We start from the raw sequence: 15,312 nt of genomic DNA, 5'->3' as shown, positions 1-15,312 counted from the left end.
TCTGAAGTCCTCTTGAGGAAGGTGGTGGTATTATCATTGTTACTGATGCTTATCCCTATTTTGCAGGGGATAAAAATGAAATTCCAAGAAGTACTTTTATGTTAAGGAATTGGTATAACTTTACTTAGCACCTCTTCTGAATTGTTGGTATTAAATTGTATTAAAATGTTCTGAGAAGAACAGGGTTATGTTACTTACAAAGCTAAAATGGAGGGGGCTTTCACTTATTCATTTATTTGATAATTCATTCACTTATCAACATGTATCTGTGATGTGCTTTTTATACTCTTTTTATACACTAAACAGCAGGCTCATTATTCAGTTGTCTAGGCTTTTATTTCTTTCCTTTTTTTTTTTTTTTTTTTGATGGATTCTCACTCTGTTGCCCAGGCTGGAGTGCAGTGGTGAGATCTGGGCTCACTGCAACTTCCATCTCCTGGTTCAAGTGATTCTCCTGCCTCAGCCTTCTGGTTAGCTGGAATTACAGGCATGCACCACCACGCCCAGCTAATTTTTTGTATTTTTAGTAGAGATGAGATTTCACCATGTTGGCCAGGCTGGTCTCAAACTCCTGACCTTAGGTGATCCACCCTCCTTGGCCTCCCAAAATGCTGGTATTACAGGTGTGAGCCACCATGCCCACCTGTCTGCCTTCCTTCCTTCCTTCCTTTCTTCCCTCTTCCCTTTTCTCCTTCCTTCCTTCCCACTGTTCCTTCCTTCCTTTCTTCCCTTCTTTTTCTTTTTTTCCTTTTCTCCCTCCATCAGTCCTTCCCTTTCTCCCTCTTTTCCTCCTTCCTTTCCTTTCTATCCTAATCTTCTTAACCTCACCTACTTGATTTTCTAAAACTTACTCAGAAATGCTCAGATGTTCACAACCCCTCCTAGCCCTACCAGTGTTACTCTTACAGTCTGGATTCCCTGAAAATCAGATCCTAAGACAAAGATTCAAATGTACCAAGTTTATTTGGGAGGGGGGTATTAGGAAACACCAGCAGGAAGGTGGGAAAGTGAGACAGGGAAGAAGGTCGATAAATGGTGCATAGTCACACCAACTACCGCTGTGAAAAGCTGCGGCTCCATCCTGCTGGGGGATGCTGGCAGGCAGTGTCAGCATGAGCCTCAGAGTCATTCCAAGTGGGGAGAGAGAAAGGAGGGGCATTATCCACTAACTTCTTGCCATCACTGGTTGAGGGCTGCTTCCAGAAGCATCAGTCCACTCGATTTCCTGTCTTGCCCACACATTCAGGCTTGGTTTTTGCACAGGCTGAGTTCTCCAACATTCCTAATAAAATAGCCCTCACGTAGAACGTCATAAGCTGCACTAAGCAGCTGTATTATTCCCACTTTTGCATGGCTATAAAGACACTATCTGAGCCTGGGTAATTTATAAAGGAAAGAGGTTTAATTGATTCTCAGTTCCACATAACTGGGGAGGCCTCAGGAAACATACAATCATGAGAAAAGGCAAAGGGCAAGCAGACACCTTCTTCACAAGACGGCAGGAGAGAGAAGAGTGAAGGAGGAACTTCCAGACACATATAGAACCACCAAATTTCATGAGAACTCACTCACCATCACAAAAACAGCATGGGAGAAACTGCCCCCATGATCCAATCATCTCTCTCCTTCAACACATGGGGATTTCAGCTCCCTCCCTTGACACATGGGGATTACAATTGGAGATGAGATTTGGGTGGGAACACAGAGCCAATCCATATCATTCTGCTCCTGGCCCCTCCCAAATCTCATGTCTTTTCATGTTTCAAAATCAATCATGCCCTCCCAACAGTCCCCCAAAGTCTTAACTCACTCCAGCATTAACCCAAAAGTTCAAGTCTAAAATCTCATCTGAGACAAGGCAAGTCCCTTCAGCCTAGGCACCTGTAAGATCAAAAGCAAGTTAGTTACTTCCAAGATACAGTGGAGGTATAAGTATTGGATAAATGCTCCTGTTCCAAATGTGAGAAATTAGCCAAAACAAAGGGGCTACAGGCCCCATGCAAGTCCAAAATCCAGTGGGGCAGTCATTAAATTTTAAAGCTCCAAAATAATCCTCTTTGACTCCACATCTCACAATCAGGGCACAGTGATGCAAGGAGTGGGCTCCCACAGCCTTGGACAGCTCCTTCAGGGGCTGGCATTGAGTGTCTCTGGATTTTCCGGGTGCATGGTATAAGCTGTTACTGGATCTACCATTCTGGGGTCTTGAGGACATTGGCCCTCTTCTCACAGCTCCACTAGGCAGTGCCCCAGTGGGGACTCTGTATGGGGGTTCGGGGGTTCTGGTCCCACATTTCCCCTTCACACTTCTCCTGCAGAGGTTCTCCATGTGGGCTCCACCCCTGCAGCACACATCTGCCTGGATATCCAGTGGTTTCTATACATCCTCAGCAATCTAGGCTGAGGTTTCCAAACCTAAACTCTGGACTTTTGTGAACCTGCAGGCCCAACACCACATGGAAGCTGCCAAGGCTTTGGACTTGCACCCTCTGTAGCAATGGCCTGAGCTGCACCTTGGCCCCTTTTAGCCACAGCTGGAAGCTGAAGTGTCTAGGACACAGGGCACCAAGTCCTGAGGCTGCACACAGCTGTGGGGCCCTGGACTTGGCCCATAAAACCATTTTTTCTTCTTAGGCCTCCAGGCCTGTGATGGGAGGGGCTGCTGCCAAGGTCTCTGACATGCCCTGGAGACATTTTCCCCATTGTCTTGGCAATTAATATTTGGCTCTTCATTACTTATGCAAATTTCTACAGCTGGCTTGAATTTCTCCCCAGAAAATGGTTTCTTCTTTTCTATCACATTATCAGGCTGCAAATTTTCCAAACTTTTGTGCTGTGCTTCCCTTTTAAACATGAGTTCCAATTTCAGACAATCTCAAGTTCAAAATGTTGCAGAATTTTTCTCCTTAGTTCAGCTGAACGTCTGTAATTCAAGCTACTAGGGAGGTGGAGGCAGGAGAATTGCTTGAACTCAGGAGGCAGAGGTTGCACTAAGCTGAGGTTGCACCACTGCACTCCAGCCTGGGAGACAGAGCAAGACTCCATCTCAAAAAAAAAAAAAAAAAAAACTGAGTTCTTTTCACACAACCAGGAAAATTTAGGCACATAGACACACTGAATGAAGGGTGGGTAGAGCAGGATTTTATTGGGCAGAAAGGAAAAAACTCAGAGTCCTGTTAACAGGCCATCCACCTCTCAGATTGAATCCTAGGCCACCACACAGGAGCGGAAGACACCAGGCTTCTCCCCCTTCTTCCAGTGTGTAGGTAGGCAAGCTCAGACAAGGCCCTGGGCAGGTTTCTTCAAAACAAGTGTTTACATCAGTTACTTTTGTGCAGATGGGTGGGTCGGAGATTCTCTGGGGACCCCTTTTTATCTGCCTAGGCACTTGGCTGTCTCAAAAGTTATACGGATCTCTAAGGCAGGGGCAAAATGCTGCCAGTCTCTTTGCTAAAGAATAGCAAGAGTGACCTTTGCTCCAGTTCCCAACAAGTTCCTCACCTCCATCTGAGACCAGCTCAGCCTGGACTTCATTGTCCACATCCTTATTAGCATTTTGGTCAAAACCATTCAACAAGTGTCTAGGAAGTTCCAAACTTTCCCACATCTTCCTGTCTTCTTCTGAGTCCTCCAAGCTGTTTCAATCTCTGCCTGTTACCCAGTTCCAAAGTCACTTCCACATTTTCAGGTTATCTTTATAGCAGCACCCCCACTCTCTGCAGTGCCAATAAAGACAGTATTTGAGACTGGGTAATTTATAAAGGAAAGAGGTTTAATTGACTCACAGTTCCACATGGCTTGGGAAACCTCAGGAAATTTACAATCATGGTGGAAGGCAAAGGGGAAGCAAGCATCTTCTTCACAAGGGAGCAGGAGAGAGAAGAATGAAGGAGGAACTTCCAAACACTTATACAACCATCAGATCTTGTGAGAACTCACTCACTATCACAAGAATAGCATGGGGGAACCATCCCTATGATCCAATCACCTCCCTCCCTCAACACATGGAGATTACAGGTCCCTCCCTCAAAATGTGGGGATTGCAATTTAAGATGAGACTTGGGTGAGGACACAGAGCTAAACCATATCAGCAGCCTTGGGTGACTAGAAGTGAGTGGTTGGGGGTATGGAAGGAAGCAATAGTGCCTGCTACACTCTCCAAGGTCTATTTCTAGACACTCCAAAAGTCCATGAGGATATAGGGTCTTCCTGACTATGATCAGATAGATCCATGCAGCTATGAAGTCCTTCTGTTCTAGATCCTGCGCTCAGCATTTCCCTGAACTGCTGTCCATAGATGTCCTCTGTGCTTCAATGTCCCCTGAATTCCTCCACCACACTGCTGATGCTCACTGCTGGAGTGAACATCCATGGTTGTCCTGATATCATGGTATTGCACTCGGCCCACTTAACTGTGTCCCTAATGCACACATAATGTCCTAGAGCATCTTGGGCCATGGAGTTAACTGTCCCATCTGCTGCCTCCTGGTCCAACCATTCACTTCTCTCTTGTTTTTAACTGTTTGATAACCTTTCCCTGTGGTCCTCCCCAATTCCCTGTGCTTCTACTGGTGACCAGGCACAGTACTAGTCCCCAGAACCCAGGCCTACTCAACATACTAACCCTATCCACCTACTACAGTGACTGGCCCAGGGAGTGGATATATGATCCAATAGAGCCAATCAGAACTATTCCTTGGGATTTTATACAGACAGCAAGAGGTAGGAGACTTCCTTTTACTCTGTGGTTGCATGTTGAGAGGATGTTGAGTTGGTGCTTTCTACACCCATAATTGCCCCTCCTCCACCACAATGGGAGACACATAGGTGAAGAAGATGAGGATGAGCCAGCAGCCTCCAGGGAGGAGCAAAGCCAAAAGAGAGAAAGAAAGAGGGAGGGAGGGAGGGAGGGGGAGAGAGAGAGAGAGAGAGAGAGAGAGAGAGAGAGAGATCCTCATGCCATCAGTTGACTTGCATTCACTGTCTGCAACCAGCTCCTGCTTCAACCTTTCCAGTAACAGAGCTCATTATTCCTACTTTTGCCTAAGCTAATTTGCATTGGGTTTCCTGCATTTATTATGCTTTCCACCTACTGTGAGTAGAGACACAAGGAAATGACTTCTTTTCTTGTCTTCTTTTAGATAATATTTCATGGCAGAGAGCCCTTGATGCTGATCATTTAATTATTTTTTCCTTTTCTTAAAAAATGTTTTTTTTTTTTTTGAATAGAGACAGGATCTCGCCATGTTGCCTAGGCTAGTCTCAAACTCTTGGGCTCAAGTGATCCTCCTACCTTGGCTTACCAATGTGCTGGGATTACAGGCATAAGCTGCGATGCCTGGCCTTTTTTTTTTTTTAAAAATACAGAGTCTTGTTCTATTGCCCAGGATGGAGTACAGTGGCATGATCACAGTTCACTGCAGTCTCAACCTCCTGGGCTCAAGCAATCCTCCTGCCTCAGTCCCCCAAGTATCTGGGACTACACATTTACACCACCATGTCCAGCTAATTTTTGAATTTTTTGTGCAGACAGGATCTCACTATATTGCCCAGGCTGATCTCAAACTCCTGGCCTCAAGTGATTCCCCCACCTTGGCCTCCCAAAGTGTTGGGATTATAGGTGTGAGCCACTGTGTCTGGCCTATTTAATTATTTCATATTTACCACCTAGCAGAATGACATGGAATACTAGTGACATTTACCTTTTACTTTTAACACTACTCTCTCCTCAGGACACACTGGCATTAGAGGTGAGAGAGGCTGGGTTAGGGGGCATACGAGACCCATTTCATGTCACACTCAGGACTAACCACTGCACTGATGCCTTCCCAAAATGCAGGCCTTGTGGTAAACATATTGGTCTTCTCTCTGATGCATAGGAACTTTTTTTGCCCCCTTGAAAATCTGATTTCTTTTGCCTGTCTCCCCTGCCCCAAGTCTATCAGACATGCCTGTACATACCTCAATCCAATTTCTTTCTTTTTTTCTTTTCGTCCTTTTTTTTTTTTTTTTTTTGAGACAGAGTCTTGCTCTGTCATCCAGGCTGGAGTGCAGTGGTGTGATCTCAGCTCACTGCAACCTCCACCTCCCGGGTTCAAGTGATTCCCATCCCTCAGCCTCTCAAGTAGCCAGGCGCCTGCCACCACACCTGGCTATTTTTTGTATTTTTAGCAGAGATGGGGTTTTACCATGTTGGCCAGGCTGGTCTTGAACTCCTGGCCCCACGTGATCCGCCAGCCTCAGCCTCCCAAAGTGCTGGCATTACAGGCGTGAGCCATCGTACCCAGGCAATCCAATTTCTAATAATCATAACTTCTATTTATTGAGAGTATACAGTTTCTTCATTACCTAAACACTTCACCTATACTAATTCAGTTGGTCATCATAAAATCCTATAAGTCAAAATATTGCTAACATCTAAGTGGTGAGAAACAAAGCTGAGATATGTGTCCAAGTTCAACATAGGTGGTAAGTGGTGAAGCCAGGTGGAGTGACTACAGAGTCCTTCACACTTTTTCTTTCTTTTCAGTTTCTTTTTACCTTTCATTATGATTATTTTCAAGCATACACAAAAGTAGAAAGAATAAGGTAATAATCACCTAGCTTCAACAATAATCATTATTTTGCCATTTGTGTTTCATCATTTCTCCCTCTTTTTGTTTTGGTGGTTTTTTTTTTTTTTTTTTTTTTTGATGGAGCCTCACTCTGTCACCCAGGCTGGAGTGCAGTGTCATGATCTGAGCTCACTGCAACCTCTGCCTCTCAGGTTCAAGCGATTCTTGTGCCTCAGCCTCCTGAGTAGCTGGGACCACAGGTGCGCACCACCACACTCAGCTAATTTTTGTGCCTCAGCCTCCCAAGTAGCTGGAATTACAGGCATGTGCCATCAAGCCTGGCTAATTTTTGTATTTTTAGCAGAGATAGGGTTTCACTATGTTGTCCAGGCTGGTCTTGACCTCCTGACCTCAAGTGATCTACCTGCCTCGGCCTCCCAAAGTGTTGGCGTCTGAGCCACCGTGCCCCGCCAGATTTTCTTTTTTTTTTGAGACAGAGTCTCGCTCTTGCCCAGGCTAGAGTGCTCACTGCTGCCTCTGCCACCTGAGCTCAAGCAATCCTCCCACCTCAGCTTCCCGAGTAGCTGGAACTACAAACATGTGCCCTCCCACCAGGCTATTTTTTGTATTTTTGCAGAGATGGGGGTCTCACTATTTTGCCCTGACTGGTCTTGAAATCCTGGGCTCAAGTCGTCCACCCGCCTCAGTCTCCCAAAGTGCTGGGATTACAGACATGAGCCACCATACCCGGCCTACAATTTCAGATTTTAAAGTTTAGTTCACTAATCAATTTTTAGTTGATTTTTGTTTATGCTGTAAGATAAGGGTCAAGTTTTATTCTTTTCCATGTGGATATTGTTTTTCCAATACTATTTATTGAAGAGACTATTCTTCTGCCATCGCATCTTCTTGGTGGCCTTGTTGAAAATTAGTTGATAGTACATGCTTGGGTTTATTTCTTGTCTCTCTCTTCTGTTCATTGTTCTATGTGTCTGTTTTTAAAGCATATAGAGTTTTTGTTTGTTTGTATGTTTTTGTTTCTGAGATGGAGTCTTGCTCTGTTGCCCAGGCTGGAGTGCAGTTGTGTGATCTCAGCTCACTGCAGCCTCTGCCTCCTGGGTTCAAGCAATTCTTGTGCCTCAGTCTCCTGAGTAGCTGGGACCACAGGCACATACCCCCACACCTGGCAAATTTTTGTATTTTTAGTAGAGATGGGGTTTCACTATGTTGGCCAGGCTGGTCTTGAACTCCTGACCTCAAGTGATCCACCTGCTTCGGCTTCCCAAGGTGCTGGGATTACAGGCGTGAATCACTGCACCCAGCCCACGTATAGGCTTTTGAATGTGACTTACTTTACTTAGCATACTGCTTTTGCCATTCATCCATGTTATTGAGTCTATCAGTAGTTTGTTACTTTATATTGCTGGGTAGCATTTTATTGTATGGCTGTATGGGTCAAATGGTGTTTTCAGTTCTAGATCTTTGAGGAATTGCCACACTGTCTTCCACAACCATTTTGCATTTCTATCAGCCATGTATGAGAGTTCTAATTGCCCTCTATTTTGCTTTCATTTAATACTCAAATATGTTTTTTAATCTAAAATGCCTTTCTATGGTTTATTTATTTGAGTCAGAATCTATAAAATAACCACATGTGGTATTTAGTTAATATGTCAGTTAAGTCTCTTTTAATTAGTAATAATTTTCCTTCCTCTTCCTCTCTTTAATGTCATGCATTTATAAGGAACCAAGTCATTTATTCTAAATTTTCCACATTCTGGACTAGGTTGATTGCATTCTTGTTTCCTTTGTCCCCTCTATTTATCATGATCCAAATTCCGAATGTGAAACTTGACTAGTCCCAAGCTTAATTTATTTTTTGACAAGAGTAATTCATAGGTGGTATTATATATTACTGGTTGATTATATCAGAAATACCAAATACCTACTGTCTGGTTGGTAAAAGTCCAACTCATCTATTATGAAGTTTACAATCAAATTTTCATTGAATTATTTTATCAGTCATCGCTAATTATTGCCTAGTTCTGTTATCCCATTAGGAGATGCAAAATGATTTTATATGTCTATCTTCTGCATCTATGAAACGGAATTCTTATATAAAGAACTATCCCTCCTCACCTATTTATTTACCATGAAATATAGTTTGGACAGAGCTGGGAGCAGTGGCATGCACCTGTAGTAGCAGCTACTCCAGAGGCTAAGGTGGGAGGATTCCTTGAGCCCAGGAAGTCGAGGCTGCCGTGAACTATGGTTGCACCACTGTACTCCATCCAGGGTGACAGAGACCCTGTCTCATAAACAACAACAACAAATATACCATTTGAACAGAGAAGGCAGGATAAATGCTTCATTACTTCTTTTTTGTTATTTACTAGTGTCTAGTAGGATGAGTTGCTGCCATAGCAAATTCAAAAGAGGACCAAAGATATTTTTTCTGTATTATTGTAAATTCATAATTTTCTATATTTGAATTCTAATTTTTGAAGAAAGTTCAAAATCTTTTCCACAGGTCGCATTCAAATCAGATGGTATGGCTAGACCCTTGTTTGAAGTCCTCTAGGTATTTCCCAACAGTTTAGGTGACATTGTCAGCCAAGGCTCACTGCGGAACATGCTATGTCCTTCTCTACCCAGGCTTGTCTGAGTCTCATCTCTGGACCAGCTGAGAGACCTTGATACAGATGCCTTTTCCTTTCCCCAAGCCATAATACAGAATGTCAGTATGATTTTTTATTTACTTAACTTAGCTAGTTTGAGTTGAGTAAATGAAGCCAAAACAGAGAATTTTTGTCTGTAACCGGGAGCTCCCAAGGGTAGGTCAAGATTTTGGTCTATGTTGTATTGAGTTCCAGGGATGTCATCAGAATTCCATCTCTCTCTCAATTCCTGGCTGTTGAGAATTTGTGTTGGTTTCATTCTAGAGCAGGCTGTGTTTGCAAAGGGGCCCTAGAAGCTCTTACACAGCCTGTGGGGTCATTGTTAGGCTCCTTCATATTCAACCACTTATTATGGACGAAAAGCATACTCATCATCAATACATGGAGGTTATTAGCTGCACAATGAATTATAATCATGCAATTTTAAAGTTTCATAATCATTAGTTCTAAGCTTTACCAAGTGAGTTGTGACTCAGATACTCAGCAGTACCACAATCTCTAATAGGTTCTTACCCACAGGTGCTTTGTCTCTGCCTGGGAATTCATCTGTTGCAGGTGTGTGCTTGGACGGTGTCAGGAGTTGGCTAGAAGTGGCTGGGAGATGGTATCCCAGGGGCAGCCCTCAATTAGTAATAAGCAGGAGTTCAAGGATAAATTCCCCAGTTCCTCATTTGTCAGCAAGACATCAACTTACAGAGTCTCCCAGAAGTCTCCAGGAGTGCCGAGACCAACTCGGTCGGAGAGACTCTAACCCAGTGGCGTCAGAGGAATTAAAGACACACACACAGAAATATAGAGTTTGGAGTGGGAAATCAGGGGTCTCACAGCCTTCAGAGCTGAGAGCCCGAAACAGAGATTTACCCACATATTTATTGACAGCAAGCCAGTGATAAGCATTGTTTCTATAGATTATAGATTAACTAAAAGTATTCCTTACGGGAAATAAAGGGACAGGCTGAAATAAAGGGATGGGTTTGGCTAGTTATCTGCAGCAGGAACATGTCCTTAAGGCACAGATCACTCATGCTATTGTTTGTGGTTCAGGAAGGCCTGTAGCAGTTTTCTGCCCTGGGTGGGCCAGGTGTTGCTTGCCCTCATTCCGGTAAACCCACAACCTTCAGCATGGGCACCATGGCCATCACAAACATGTCACTGTGCTGCAGAGATTTTGTTTATGGCCAGTTTTGGGGCCAGTTTATGGCCAGATTTGGGGGCCTATCCCCAGCAGAGGAGAATTGAGTCCCAGCTGCCCACAGTGGTCACCTGCTCATTAATGAATGGAACTTGTGTTGGCTTCTTTCCTTATCTGTCTCAATCCCCAGCTCTACTAGTGGTGCTTCCAGGGGTCCCTCCCAAATAGATTAAATGCCCTCAAATCTTTATCCCCAACTCAGGAGGAATTCTGCCTAAGACAAATCATAATTTAATATACAAAATGTTTCTTTTTTTTTAATGTAGCAAACAAGATACACACAAATTGGAAATATTACCACTTCTAATATTGGTACTCAAACATAGACTTATTACTGTTACACGATTTTTATTTCTTTCTGGCAAATAACTTTACCTGCCTAGATTCAGGAGTCATATTGAAATGTCAGACTTATTGCAGGTTAGGTGAAGATGGGATGATGGTTGACAATTGAGGACTGGGGACATGGGACCTGGACAAACTTTCAAAAGCCTCTTCCCAGTTAGACAGCCCCCTTTTAGTGTTACATCATTTGGCTCTTCACAGGAAGAGCTGTCTGAATGATCAGCTCCAACCAAATCAAATAAATGTTGATGATTTTATAATCCAGTACAAAAGACAGCACACACCAACCAAGTGCTGTTTAGATTATTTTACTGATATAAATATAAGGATAAGTAAGTGCATGTTTATATATGTGACATATATCATATATACATATATAAGAATATTTATTATATATTCTGTTTATATATGTTTTATATATAGTTTTTTTTCTCTTGCTAGGATGTCTTATATATTTAATCTATATTTATTACTATTATTTAAAAATTTTTTTTTGTTGAGACAGAGTCTTGCTTTGTCACCCAGGTTGGAGTGCAGTGGCATGATCTTGGCTCACTGCAGACTCGACTTCCCTGAGCTCAGGTTATCCTCCCACCTCAGCCTCCCGAGTAGCTGGGATCACAGACATGTGCCACCGCGCCTGGCTAGTTTTTGTATTTTTAGTAGAGACAGGGTTTCACCATGTTGCCCAGGCTGATCTTGAACTCCTGAGCTCAAGCAATCACCCACCTTGGCCTCTTAAAGTGCTGGGATTACAGGTATGAGCCACAGTGCCCAGCCCAATGTATATTTATAACATTCCCCACAATCATCTTGGGTAGGCACCAAGACCTTTAAAAACATAGAAATTAAAAGTGAAAGGAAGGCTAGAAAACTATAAAAAACTCAACACCCTTTTAAACAACATTTTTAACTGTCATAGAATGCAAATAATATAAAGTTTACCATCTGAACCATTTTAAGCATATAGTGCAATGGTGTTAAGTATATTCACATTGTTGTGCAGCTGATCTTCAGAATATTTTTATCTGGCCAGGTGTGGTGGCTCACACCTGTAATCCCAGCACTTTGGGATGCCGAGGCGGGTGAATCACCTGAGGTCAGGAGTTCGAGACCAGCCTGGACAACATGGTGAAACCCTGTCTGTACTAAAAATACAAAAATTAACTGAGCATGGTGGCGGGCACCTGTAGTCCTAGCTATTCAGGAGGCTGAGGCAGGAAAATCACTTGAACCCAGGAGATGGAGATTGCAGTGAGCCGAGATTACACCACTGCACTCCAGCCTGGGTGACAGAGTGAGACTCCATCTCAAAAGAAGAAAAAAAAAAGAATATTTTCATCTTGCAAAACTGAAACTCTATACCTGTTTAATCAATGGCCACCACCATTCCACTTTCTGTTTCTATGACTTTTGACTATTTTAGATACCTCATATGAAGGTATTTGTCCTTTTGTGACTGGCTTATTTCACTCAGCATAATATTCTCAAGGTTCATCTGTGTGGCAGCATGTGTCAGAAATTCCTTCCTGGCCAGGCGCAGTGGCTCATGCCTGTAATCCCAGCACTTTGGGAGGTCAAGGCGGGCGGGTCACTTGAGGTCAGGACCTCGAGACCAGCCTGGCCAATGTGGTGAAACCCCGTCTCTACTAAAAATAAAAAAATTAGCTCAGTGTGGTGGTGGGTGCCTGTAATCCCAGTCACTTGGGAGGCTGATGCAGGAGAATTGCTTGAACCTGGGAGGTGGAGGTTGCAATGAGTGGAGATTGCGCCACTGCCTGGGTGACAGAGCAGGACTCCATCTCAAAAAAAAAAAAAAAAAAAAAAAAGAGAGAGAAAGAGAGAAATTCCTTCCTTTTTAACACAGAATCATATTACATGTTTTTTTAAAAAGCCTCTTAAAATGTTTATTCTTGTCAGAATAGCTGAAGATTTTCTGTTAAGTATTTTGGTTTATTATTATAGTAAGCCTTCCCTCCCTTGAAAAATCCATTCAAAATATCACAATCCTTGAGATAAATAATTTTGACCAAAAAAACCATCCTGAATTTTTTTTTTTTTTTTGCAAGACATAGTCTTGCTCTGTCTCCCAGGCTGGAGTGCAATGGTGCAATCTTGGCTCACTGCAACCTCCACCTCCCGGGTTCAAGTGATTCTCCTGCCTCTGCCTCCCCAGTGGGGATTACAGGTGTGCACCACCACATTCAGCTAATTTTTGTATTTTCTAGTAGAGATGGGATTTCACCATGTTGGTCAGGCTGGTCTCGAACTCCTGACCTCATGATCTGCCTGCCTCGGCCTCCCAAAGTGCTGAGATTACAGGCATGAGCCACTGCGCCCGGTCCTGATTTTTTTAAAGAAAAAAATTATAGAATTCCTTTAGTTTGATAAATAGAAATCATCTCTTCTTGTTCTATTCTGGTGAACAATGCATTTTATACAGTAAAGAATCCAGTCATTCATTGGCAAACCAAAGGTGAGAACCCTTCGTTTACCTGTTCTACTCAAACACAGTGCAACACTGCCATGTTCATACATACTTAAAAAAATAATTACCAACCCTCTTCCGGCAGACAAAGTTTTGGAATAACAAGAGCATTGCTTAATGTTCGAATCCAGTCACTTACTGGCAAACCAAAGGTGAGAACCTTTCCTTTTTTTTTTAAAATTATACTTTAAGTTCTAGAGTACATGTGCACAACGTGCAGGTTTGTTACATATGTAAACATGTGCCATGTTGGTGTGCTGCACCCATTAACTCATCATTTACATTAGGTGTATCTCCTAATGCTATCCCTCCCTCTTCCCCCAACCCCACAACAGGCCCCAGTGTGTGATGTTCCCCTTCCTGTGGGTGAGAACCCTTCCTTTACCTGCTTTACTCAAACACAGTGCAACAGTGCCATGTTCATATATACTTTAAAAAAGTGATTACCAACCCTCTTCTGGCAGACAAAGTTTTGGAATAGCAAGAGCATTGCTTAATGTTCGAACTGCATCTGTCTCCTGTTTCTTTTTCGGGAGAGACGCATGGGCATTGGTAGCCATGCCCAAAGCCAGCTTCTTCTCATTGTTTCTTCAGTCTGTTCTGGCACCTTTTGCCAGAAGCAACTGGACAATATCTGCATAACTCTTCCAGGCAGCAGCATGCAAAGCTGTGTCTTCCAACTTGTTCTGTTGTTTCAGTTAAATACTCGGTTGAGTAAATAGCATTTCCACTATATCTCTGAGATCCCCATGACAAGCCTAGTCTAAGGCAGTGCTTCCAGCCTTGTCTAAGCCATTAACACCCACTCGGTTGTCCAAACACTCTTGCAACCAACTCAAGTTGCCTCTTTTTGCTACTTCATGCAATAGATTGTCAATGGATTGCCTGCTCGGCCACATAGTTGCTTGGAGTTAGTCCAGTCCTGCCTTTGGAGGTGCCTTTCCACGAATTTTCATCATTCATGTCAGTAACGTAGATGATATCACCTTCCTCAAAGCATGGTTCATCTGGAGTTCTGGGTTCAAATGTATAGAGGGCTCTGAAGACTTTATCTTACCCTGGTTTGACCAGTTTGGGTGGCAGCTTTGACATCTCACTTCCTTGAGCTGCAAATTCTAAAGACGACACTGAAAAGCCCACTGCTTGCCTGCTACCTGGCACTGCAAGCACCTCAAGTTTACTTTTTGTCTGGTTTACAGTCATGTGCCTTCAAGGACTGGCACCCACCCTTGGCTCTCGATGTTATTTCATTGTATGGATATACTACATCTTGTTTATCTACTTACCCACTGGGGAACACTTGGCTTCCTTCCACTTTTGGCTATTGTGAATAATGCTGCTATGAATATAAATGTATAAATACCTCTTCAAGTCCTGCTTTCAGTTCTTTTGGGCGTATACTTAGAGTGGAACTGCTGGATTCAACACCCTTCATTTTTAATTTTTACAAGCCTCTTCCCTCTGAGAGCACCAGCTGGAGTTTGCCACAGAGAAAATGAGCAAGAATGAGCTGACCTTTGTTCTGGGGTTTCTGTTAAGGCCAGTTCTAAATGAACTTTGAGACCCTCTTGCGGGACTACCCTAGGAACACTTTTTGCCATAACTTGTTCTCAGATTACGGAGTCTTCTCTTCCTCAACTGCCCCCAATTTACCACCATATTTCCTCTGTTCTCAAAGTCAGCCACTAAGGCTGCTAGTCCTTCATTGGATCTTCATGGACATCTGGATAAAGTTCAAACTCTTTAGCAAGGCAAACAGGAGTACTGTATTTGTAATCCGGTTCTTGCCTACCTCTTTAGACTTATGTCTGAGTGTTCCTACAGATGCATGGCATTTTGAGATGGAATGAGGTGTCAGGAATGAGTAATGAGGCTCAGGAATGGGAAGACAGTCAGCAATGCATGTATATGTACATGTATACAATTATAAAACATTTGTGCATGTGTGTCTGTGTGCGTATGTGTATGGGTGTATAGACAGATAAACTAATTTTTTTTGCCACCATGCCAGGCTAATTTTTTAATTATTTTTATTTTTAGTAAAGATGGGGTCTC

The 15,312-nt window shown here is 43.1% G+C and overlaps 1 pseudogene; it reads right to left on the bottom strand.

The window, feature by feature from the left end:
• Window positions 1-13,700: 13,700 nt before the first annotated feature.
• Window positions 13,701-14,349, bottom strand: LOC129010775 (osteoclast-stimulating factor 1-like; annotated as a pseudogene).
• Between the last annotated feature and the right edge of the window lie 963 nt (window positions 14,350-15,312).

The sequence above is a fragment of the Pongo pygmaeus genome, chromosome 10 (assembly GCF_028885625.2).
Source record: "Pongo pygmaeus isolate AG05252 chromosome 10, NHGRI_mPonPyg2-v2.0_pri, whole genome shotgun sequence".
NCBI classification, from domain to species: domain Eukaryota; kingdom Metazoa; phylum Chordata; class Mammalia; order Primates; family Hominidae; genus Pongo; species Pongo pygmaeus.
The sequence above is the reverse complement of the archived record's forward strand: the minus strand, read 5'-3'. Positions and strand labels throughout refer to the sequence as shown.